Raw genomic sequence first — 9,243 nt, 5'->3', positions numbered from 1 at the left:
GCTGTACCATATGGTATTGATTTTTCAGCTCGGTATGGCAGCACTTGCCATGCAAGAAGCTAACCTAATTAAAACAGAGGACACCACGCGTGCAGGAGGCTACTCTCACTCTTCCCTTCAACAGTGCTTCCTAGAGCGGCTCTCCTGAATGCAAACAGGTCCCAACAGGTCCCCCCATCAAGGACGAGACTCCCAGAGACATAAATCAGGGTCTTTTAGCTAAAGACACTGATATGTGGCTGTCTTGCAGAGCCCACTTTGCATTATACAAGCAAATGCTTCTTTACCAAAGCAGTCTTGTCCCAAAGAGACTTTCTAAAGGACCAATAGACATCACAGAACACTAACATCAAATATAGCCCCGTGCATGGATCCTCCTTCTCATGTGAGTGGAAACCTATGTGCTCGGCCACCTCACCCTTGAAGGCCATCACATTATCTGGGGGCAGAAATACTTGTAAACTGTGTACAGTTAAAGTTTCTTCTATAGAAAAGGACAGATTTGAGCAGGAAGGACACAGAGCTACAACTGAGCACAGCTTTCCTACCAGCTCCTGGTCTTTGCTTTGATAGGACTCCTCAACCACAGTCAAGGTGGACCTGGATGCAAAAGGGAACACAATGTCCAAAACAAACAGATTGAATGCTGCTGACAATGAACAGTTACTTAATCACCTCAAATAATGACTTACAATATTGGAAATGTCACACTCTGGGGAAAAAAGGAGGAAAGGGGTTAAGAGGAAGACGTAAACCTCTCCTTTGTGGGATCATTGTCGTCAGTCTTCCCGTTTGGGTTGAGGTTTTGCTGGATTTTGAAGGTGGAATAAAGGTATTTTCTTCCTACTTGGAAATGGCAGTAAAGGTCCTTGTTTCCTCTTGCTCAGTACCTGGAGAGGTGCCAGTTTGACTGGGGAAGAGCTGCCTGGTTAGCGGTGTGCTTCTGCATCCCCTTCTGCAGCTCCTGCAGCGCTCAGCCAGGCAAAGCACTCTTCAGCCTCCTGGGAGGAGAACACACGGAGGCAGCAGCAGCAAACCTGGGCAGTACCTTTCCTTCTGCTGTTGTCACCCCTAACCCATGGCACTGAGGGCCTCGTCTGCACGGTTTGTGAACACTTCCAGGGCCGGTGACTCCAGCACTGCCCTGGGCAGCCTGTTCCAATGCCTGACTGCCCTTTGGGGGAGGAATTGTTCCCAGTATCCAGCCTAAACCTCCCCTGGTGCAGCTTGAGGCTGTTTCCTCTTGTCCTATCCCTTGTTCCTTGGGAGCAGAGCCCAGCCCCTCCTGGCTCCATCCTCCTGTCAGGCAGTTGTAGGGAGCGATCAGGTCCCCCTGAGCCTTCTCTTCTCCAGACTGAACCCCCCAGGTCCCTCAGCCGTTCCCCATCACACTTGTGCTCCAGGCCCTGCACCAGCTCCGTTGCCCTTCTCTGGACCCTCTCCAGCACCTCCATGTCTCTCTTGCCGTGAGGGGCCAAGAACTTGTGAGCAAGTTATTCCTGCATCTCCCCTCCTATACAGGAGCCCATGGCCCACTGGCCCCTCGCTTTCTAGATGACCCCTGCTTCGTTTCTTTAGCTATCAAGGGGAGCTGTAAGGCAGAGTCCCGTGGCCCTGCCTGCGGGCTGAGTGCTCATTTCTTTGGCAGAGGAGATGCTGGGGCTGGGGGAAGCCCTGTGAGCACGGGGGTGAGCTGTGGCCGGGGCAGGCTGCGGGGAGCCATCCCCAGTGGCAATGAGAAAAGAGGCGATTAGCCAGCCCCTCACCAGCACAGCAGGAGCGGCTCAAGGGGAAAGAAAAGCCGAGCCCTGGTGGTAATGACATTTTTCCACATGGGTAAATGCATTGATCTGTGACAAACAACACCAGGCTGTGCCTCTGCCCATGGTGCAGAGGAGGAGGGATGGGGCAGCTTCCCCATGCAAGGTGCTGGAGGCAGAAGTCTCTCAGCTTCCCTGCGAGAAGCTGGCTGTACGTGGAGGATGGGGCACTAAGGATGTGCCTCTGGCCCCTGCTGAAACCATTGCCCACATCTTGCCCAAGGGCAGGCTCTTCCCAGTAGGTGCCAGGAGCTCCAAGCCAGTGCAGGGAAACCTCACGCGCAATCTCAGCCCTCGTCGTTGGGAAGTTCTGCAGAGCAGGAAAACAGGGTGCAGAGCATTCAATCAAAGGTTGATAACAGAGCTACCCTGGAGTCAAACACCCTTTGACTGAGGTTAAACAGTGACAACGAAATCTGCTTCTGTCCCTGATAACCTAACTCATCCCTGTAGCCTTAGATACCTGATACCCATCCACTGCAGGGCTGTAACTGCAGGCTGGTCCCATGCTTGTAGAGCACCTAATGGAAGAGAGAACCTGGATAACACTCCAGCCTGGGGTGTCCCTTCCAGGGCAATTCCTCTGGGAAAAGCCCAAGCCATCTAAAGGCTGAACCCTGGCAGACCTGGACCTCTGCTTTCCTTGGAGCAGTTCCGAAACCAGCCAGGTGACCACATAAATACCACTGTTCAGACAGAAGTAGTGGGATGTCCCAGGAGCACCACACATCCTATGGACTGGGCATCATGTGTGTCTGAGAAGAAATACATAGGAGTGTATCATTAGTGTCTTGTCATTGAGTGGACAAAGTGGTTTAGGAGAGCACAGGGCAAGGCACGCACCCTGCCCAAAGAGCTTAACTTCTAAGCTTTAATCAGAAGAATTAGGGCTTTACTTTGGCTCTAATTTAATCAGAATGAACAGTGGCCGTGCCATTTCGTGGGCAGGGTGCTATCAGCTCAGGGCATTCCCTCCTGCCTGGCATTCACCAGGAGGGTAACCAGGGGCTGGCTGCTGGTCACGGGCACTGTCCCGATGGCCAAGTTAATCCTGTGGGCTCTGGGGGAGCTACCTGGGCTAGCCTTGCCCTCCCATTGTAGGCTTAGCTCTAGGTGGGACCCCACAGGTACTGGAAACACGTGCATGCATCTGATGGCAGCTCCAGCAGGTCTCCTACGTCTCTGCTCACTCAGCACTCTCCTTTGGGCTGGAGCCATCAGGAAATGGCCCCTGATGGTGGTTTTATTGCCAGCTGGACTGTAGCCTAGGGCCTGGTTTAGCCCAGCTTCCAGCACCCCTGTGGTTGCATGGCTGTGCCCTCAGTGTAGAGGAGTCAGACCAGGTCTCCTGGCAGCAATAATGACCATAAGAGAAGGAGATATGTTGCCTGCATGGCTGGTCTCTGCACTCACAACATGGGCCTGCAGATGCCTTGGCAGGCCAGGACTTGTGCACAGGGAAAGGACATGGGGTTAAATCCAGGGCAGGCATCGCTTTTCCCCCCAGCTCAGCACCTGCCTCCCCACCACATCGCCATGGGGTCGCTTTTCCTTCCTTTTTAACTACAAAATGCCACATTTCATCTGGCAAGCGCCAGTTCAAGGCAGAGATCCCCAAATCATGCCTGGTTAAAGCAAACCACCCTGTCCTTCCAAGGTGAGCTGCAAGCTGCAACGATTGGGGGACTTCTGCCATTCACTTCTCTCCATCCTCTTCTTTCTGACACTCTCTTCTATTTGCTTCTGCACAGAAACAAGTGCATCCCTCATCGCCCTGGTCCCTGCCACTCTCCTCCCTGGTCAGAGCAAGTTCTCAGCTGCGGCAGCATACAAATCCCAGGCACAGGCACTGGATGTGACCCCCATAGACTCATAGAATAGTTAGGGTTGGAAAGGACCTTAGGATCATCCAGTTCCAACACCCCCCACCATGGGCAGGGATGCTTCACAGTAGACCCACGCCTCTGCCCAACCTGGCCTTGAACAGTGCCAGGGATAGAACATCCCAGCACCTCACCCCTCCTTGCTGTGTTTCCAGCCCTAAAAGTAGCTGGGATCTTCCTGAGCAAAACCTAATCAGACCTGTGTGAGAAAACAGAGGGCGAAAAGAAAAGCCCAGGCCATATTTGTAAATAATACCAAAAAGCTGTAAGTATGTGGTTGTCCTGCTTGTTCTTACTGCCTGGGATCAGCCCGATTATTCAGGGATTCATTTTTATTTCTGAGTTTTATTTTTTCTCATTTAACAGCTGCACATTAATAAAAACTCCATTTATTGGAGGATTTGGCTGGGATTGCTATAATAAAATAGAAGGATTTGTGCCGGGCACTAAAAGAACTCTCCGCAAAAAGTAGTGTTTTTCCAGTGATTAGGAGCACTGGAACATATTGTTTTGCTGTGCAGCCCCGTCACTGCTGAGGACGGTGACAGATGTCTTGTGTTAATGTTGAATGATTAAATGCCATTTCTGAAGCCACTCCCTAGCTGTGCAGCACCGTGCTGCTTCACCCACACAATCTGCCTTCAATCTGTTCCCTGCGCTGCGAGCATCCCGCCTCGCTCACTGTCAAGAAGCCCCATCACCACCCTGGCTGCGTTGTGATGGCCGGTGTCTGGGCATCAGCCTTTCAGCCACCCTGTAAGGACCAGACCGATGGCTGCACCTCAGAGATGGGGGATGCAGCCAGTGGAAGCAGAGAGACAAGTACATCCCTTGGGCTTCTCATCCTGTTGCCGTGTCCTTCACCTGCACCGTTAGCGAGGACATGTTTGGTGGGAAGCATGAGGCCAGCCCAAGATGTCACTATTCCCAGCTCTGTCCACTGCTCTGCTACAAAAGGTGACATGTTCCTGCACAGTTGCCTCTCTTCTATCCACAGGCCACTCCTTGTGTCAGCAGTGGCTTCCTTGATCTCAGTTTTGAGCACTGTCTTTGAGCAAGCCAAAGAGCATTACAATCATGTATGTCTACCTACCCATGCCCAGCTGCATTGGTGGCTCCACAAGCCCTCTGGCCCTGGCTAACTTGCTTCCCAATGTTCCAAACCCACCTCCTTTTATTCCCTTATTCTGCTAAACCACTATAGCCCACAGCCCCCATGCTGCTCTGCCCAAGCACCAGGTAGGTAGCTCAAACTTGGGGAAAACAAGAGCCTCTGCCCAGGACAAGAAGAGATGGAAACAGCTCACTGCTGTCCACACGAAATTCAGCAAAGAGTGATGCTCCTCTTCTAACAGCCTGCTCTGGCCTTGGCAAACACACACAGGGATCCTTGATCAGCACATCTGTATCCTCTGCATGTATGGTTGCTTTGCAGAACCATTGTCTGCTGCAGCGACTCGCTCCAGTGACGAGCTGCATGCGCACCGCTCCTGACCCACACATCTGCGACATCCGAGTCCTGGCACAGCACAGAGGACAAGTCAGGTTGTTTCTCCAAGTGGAGCTGATAAACTAGGAAGGAAGGGGGGAGCCGGCTGGGGAAAACCTGGGCGTTTGCATGCATTCACACACGTCCATTGCTGCAAGTCAAGGAGAAAACATGGTGGGGCACTGCAGCAAGCTGGGAGATGTTAAAGAGGGGGATGCCCCCATGGGAACCCTGCACCCATCCACGCCACCTCTTCTGCCCACCTCTATTCTCTCTATGCACCCCATGGCTTCAGGGGCAATGTCCCCCTCATCCCAGGACTGAGCACCACAAAAGAGGTTGTCCCCTGGGTTGTGCGAGGCGGCTCTGCTGCAGAAGAGGTAGGGCAAGGAGGTGCCAAACAGCAAGAGGCCCAAATCGACTTATTTCTAGCACCTCCCCTTTACAAAAATATGAAACCTGCTGTCACTTGCTAATCCATCAGCCTGACAGGTCAAGTAAAAGCAGGTTGCCCACTCGCTTTCACTTCTCCCCCAACTTAATCTCTGTGCTAAATTACAAGTTGATAATGGGTTCCCATTAATTATTGATTTTCCAGATAATACTTGTTAAAGTAGAATTAACGCTATTGTTTCTGAACAAATACTGCCCAAACACTGTGTTTAGCGGGCTTGTAATCAGCTTTACCCACTTCTCCTCTAATCTGATTGAAACAGATTTCCTACCAAATCTTTTTTATCATTTTGTTGATATTAAAAGGTCACATATTTATGCCTGCTCCGAAGTTTAATTTCAGTTACTGCAATTGATTATCACTCCATGCTTGTGCGCGGGCAGCAGAGTGCTGATGGACACAACTTTCATTTACACTGGGGATGAAGAAGCAGAGAGAAAACGGAAGCAGCACACATAGCAGGGTGTTCAGGGAGTGATGTTAGGCATTGTACACTTCAGCTTATTTCCCCAAGCCCTATATTATGATTCTGTTCATCATAATGCCTTTTGACCTGCTGCATTTACTCCATCATAATTATCCTTTAATACTCTTATAAATGAACTTTTAGCTTATCTTCCGTTAATTCTCAGAACAAGCAAAGCACACACGTAACAAACAAAGCCATCTAAATAAAGTGGTTAACCTTTTGGTGGCTTTCCCTGCTTATTCAAAGGCGGGCCGTGCACTAAAGAGGTAGATGGATTAATTATGCTTCCTCCCAAGAGGCACAGAGTGCGTGATGGCATTTCAGCCCCTCTTCAGGCCAAGCCCCATCGAATGACCCTCTGAAGAGCAAAATCAATGAATTAAACCCAAAGCAAAACTAGCTGGCAGAAGTATGGCAGGTCACTATGGGATTTCTCCAGTGTCGCTTGAGCCAAATGGCATGAGGAGCTGAGATGAGCTAGTTAGAAGGGAAAGGTGGACGTGAGTCGTCTCAAGCCCTCGAGAGGCTTCAATTCAATCTCCAGCTTGGCCATGAGCTCTCAGTGAGCTCTCTGAAGGCTCAGCTCTCTAGGACATGGAGGGAATCCCCCTCCCAGGTCTGTCCTCTGTACCTGCACCTTAGACCAGAGACCGTTTTCACAACGTAGCCATCAAAGAGCTCCCAGTACTAAACAGTATATCATCTTCCACCTTCTTTCTCCTCCATGACCGTGCTCAAGCCATGATGATAGGGATGCGCCAGCTTGTTCCCTTTACTGTGTTTCTGAGTTTGGCACATAATCGCATCTCACCTATAGTCTCAACAAAGTCTCCTATAAATACAAATACTTGAGCAATACGATTTCTGGGGAGCACAGAACCAACTCTGGTTTGCAGCTGTAGCTGCATGCCCTGCAGACTGGACTGGAGGCATCATCTGCCAGCAGAGTCTTTCTTGTCCTTCGTAACCAAGGAGGCACAAGTCTCCAATACTCCAAGGCAGTGCCTTGGACACCTGCCATGACAGACTCTCTCAAACTCTTCTTCTACAGATGGTAAAGCTGCAACCCATCTCTGCTGTGACCTGATTTCCCTGATCCACCTTGTGACGAGTGCAAGGATGCTGGCACTGGTCACTGCCCGCATCCCAAGGGGGAGGAGAGGCTCCTGCACACCTACCACCTAGGCAGCTCTGCTGCTCATGCACTTCTGGGTGTCCCAGATGGGGACAGGATCGCTAAGGGATCTGTGGCTCAACAAGTGGTCACCTCCTCAACAGAAGATGCCTGCAGCTGCCACTTCAGCTCCTCTTGCCACAGTCCCTCCAGTCTCCTTGCTGCGGTTGTTTATTACTAGCAGGACAAGCAAAGCAAGAGACCGTCCCATTCCCCGAGAGTTTGCTAAACCTGGCCATACAATAGAAATGGAACGTTATTTTCCCTGAAGGAGCTGAGACACAGAGGTTAAAGACCAGATTCAACACAGGCTTTAGCTGCCCGGGGCTCAGGCTTTAGATGTGTACGTGCTATCCTGCAGACCCTGAACACCTTCTGAGCAGCTGGTCAGTGGTCAGCGTGAGTGGCAACAAGGTCCTGCAGGTGGAGCAAGGCACGGAGATGGGTGGATGCTCCAACCACCAAGCTGTGTCCTGAAACGTCTCCACATGCAGCATGGACTCATCTGCTTCAGCATTTCCTTCCCCACGCACATCCTGCATCTACCTGTTCCAAAGACAAACTGCTTTCATTTCCCATCAGGTCCTCGAGGGTATCTCACTTGCATCGTTCAGCGGTATCCAGAGAACAACTCATTGGAGACAATTCTGAAGATCCCTTTTTTGCAGACTGAGTAAACTCTGCAACTTGCCAGTGAAACTCAATTAGATTTTCATGGAAATTTGGTGAAATTCAGTGAAAAGCTATTAGCGTGCATAATGAGAAAATACCTAATTCTCCCAAAGAAGGTTTTATGCCCATAAGTGCATCTACAATAACCTGGAAAGGTTAGATTAGAGCTAGTAATGTCACGCAGACCTCTAAAGGAGATTAACTCAGGAGTTTTCTTATTAAAGCTGTACTGTTTGTGAGTCTAACTGCAGCGATAGACACTAAACAGTACTAAAGCAGGTTAACAGCCCTGAGCAGCTCTCTGAAACAACCTGTGCACACTGATGCCCATTCCAATAAAAGAAGATCTCCATGAATGACAAATGAAACAGCCGTCCTATTTGGTCCCCATCCCGTCTTATTTGCTCTCTAATATTATTTGCCCTGACAAAATCCTGTTATAGTCTTTTTTCCAGCAAGATGATGATTCTTCCGAAGTCACGGGGCTGGATCCTCAGCTGCTGTGGACTGACCCAGCTTTGCCAGCTAATGGGACTATGTGGAGTTACATCAGCTGGGAGTCTGGCTGCTCCCCTGCTTCACGTGGAATAGACTCACAAAGATTAACAGTTAGCTTTAAGACTATCATGTTTTTATTGTAAAGAAATCACTCTAAAAGCATTTTGCCCTATTCAGTTTTTAAGAATCCAATCCTCTGCTGTAGCTTAAGGACAAACAATTTCCTGATTACCACCAGCAGAGCCGAGGCCAACTTGAGGAGTTTTTATTTATTTCCTGATCACATAATCCATACTCCACGGAATTTGCCATATGAAATATACTCCTGTGTAATACCAAAGTGTTAATGGCACAGAGTAAAACCACAAGCCGGTTTGAAAGGCAGAGATTTTGAAGGGAAAGATATGAAATCACATAATGCAGCTCCATAATCGTTTGACAATAAATGATCCTTTTATCCGATTATTATTTCAGCCGCGTGTCTTCAATAACATGCAGCAGTTACCCCTTCCCCGGAGCATGCGGACCACAGCTATGACCAAAGAGCAGTGAATTGTAATGGGGAAGCTGGGTCCTGCTTCTTCATTACCCCATGCACAGCCTGAGGTCCTCAAACCTTAGGACCGTCAATGGGGTGAGACACTGGATCACATCATTAACTGCTTTAAACTGCAGTAGCTCCATGAAAATGCTGCACTGATGGTTACTGACTGGCAGGCAGGGAATGGAGGGGACCAATATAAGAATATAAAGACAGCATCACAAAGAAAATAAGAGCCAAGTC

The sequence above is a fragment of the Lathamus discolor genome, chromosome 5, assembly GCF_037157495.1.
Source record: "Lathamus discolor isolate bLatDis1 chromosome 5, bLatDis1.hap1, whole genome shotgun sequence".
In the NCBI taxonomy this organism is placed as follows: domain Eukaryota; kingdom Metazoa; phylum Chordata; class Aves; order Psittaciformes; family Psittacidae; genus Lathamus; species Lathamus discolor.
Note: the sequence above shows the minus strand (reverse complement) of the source record.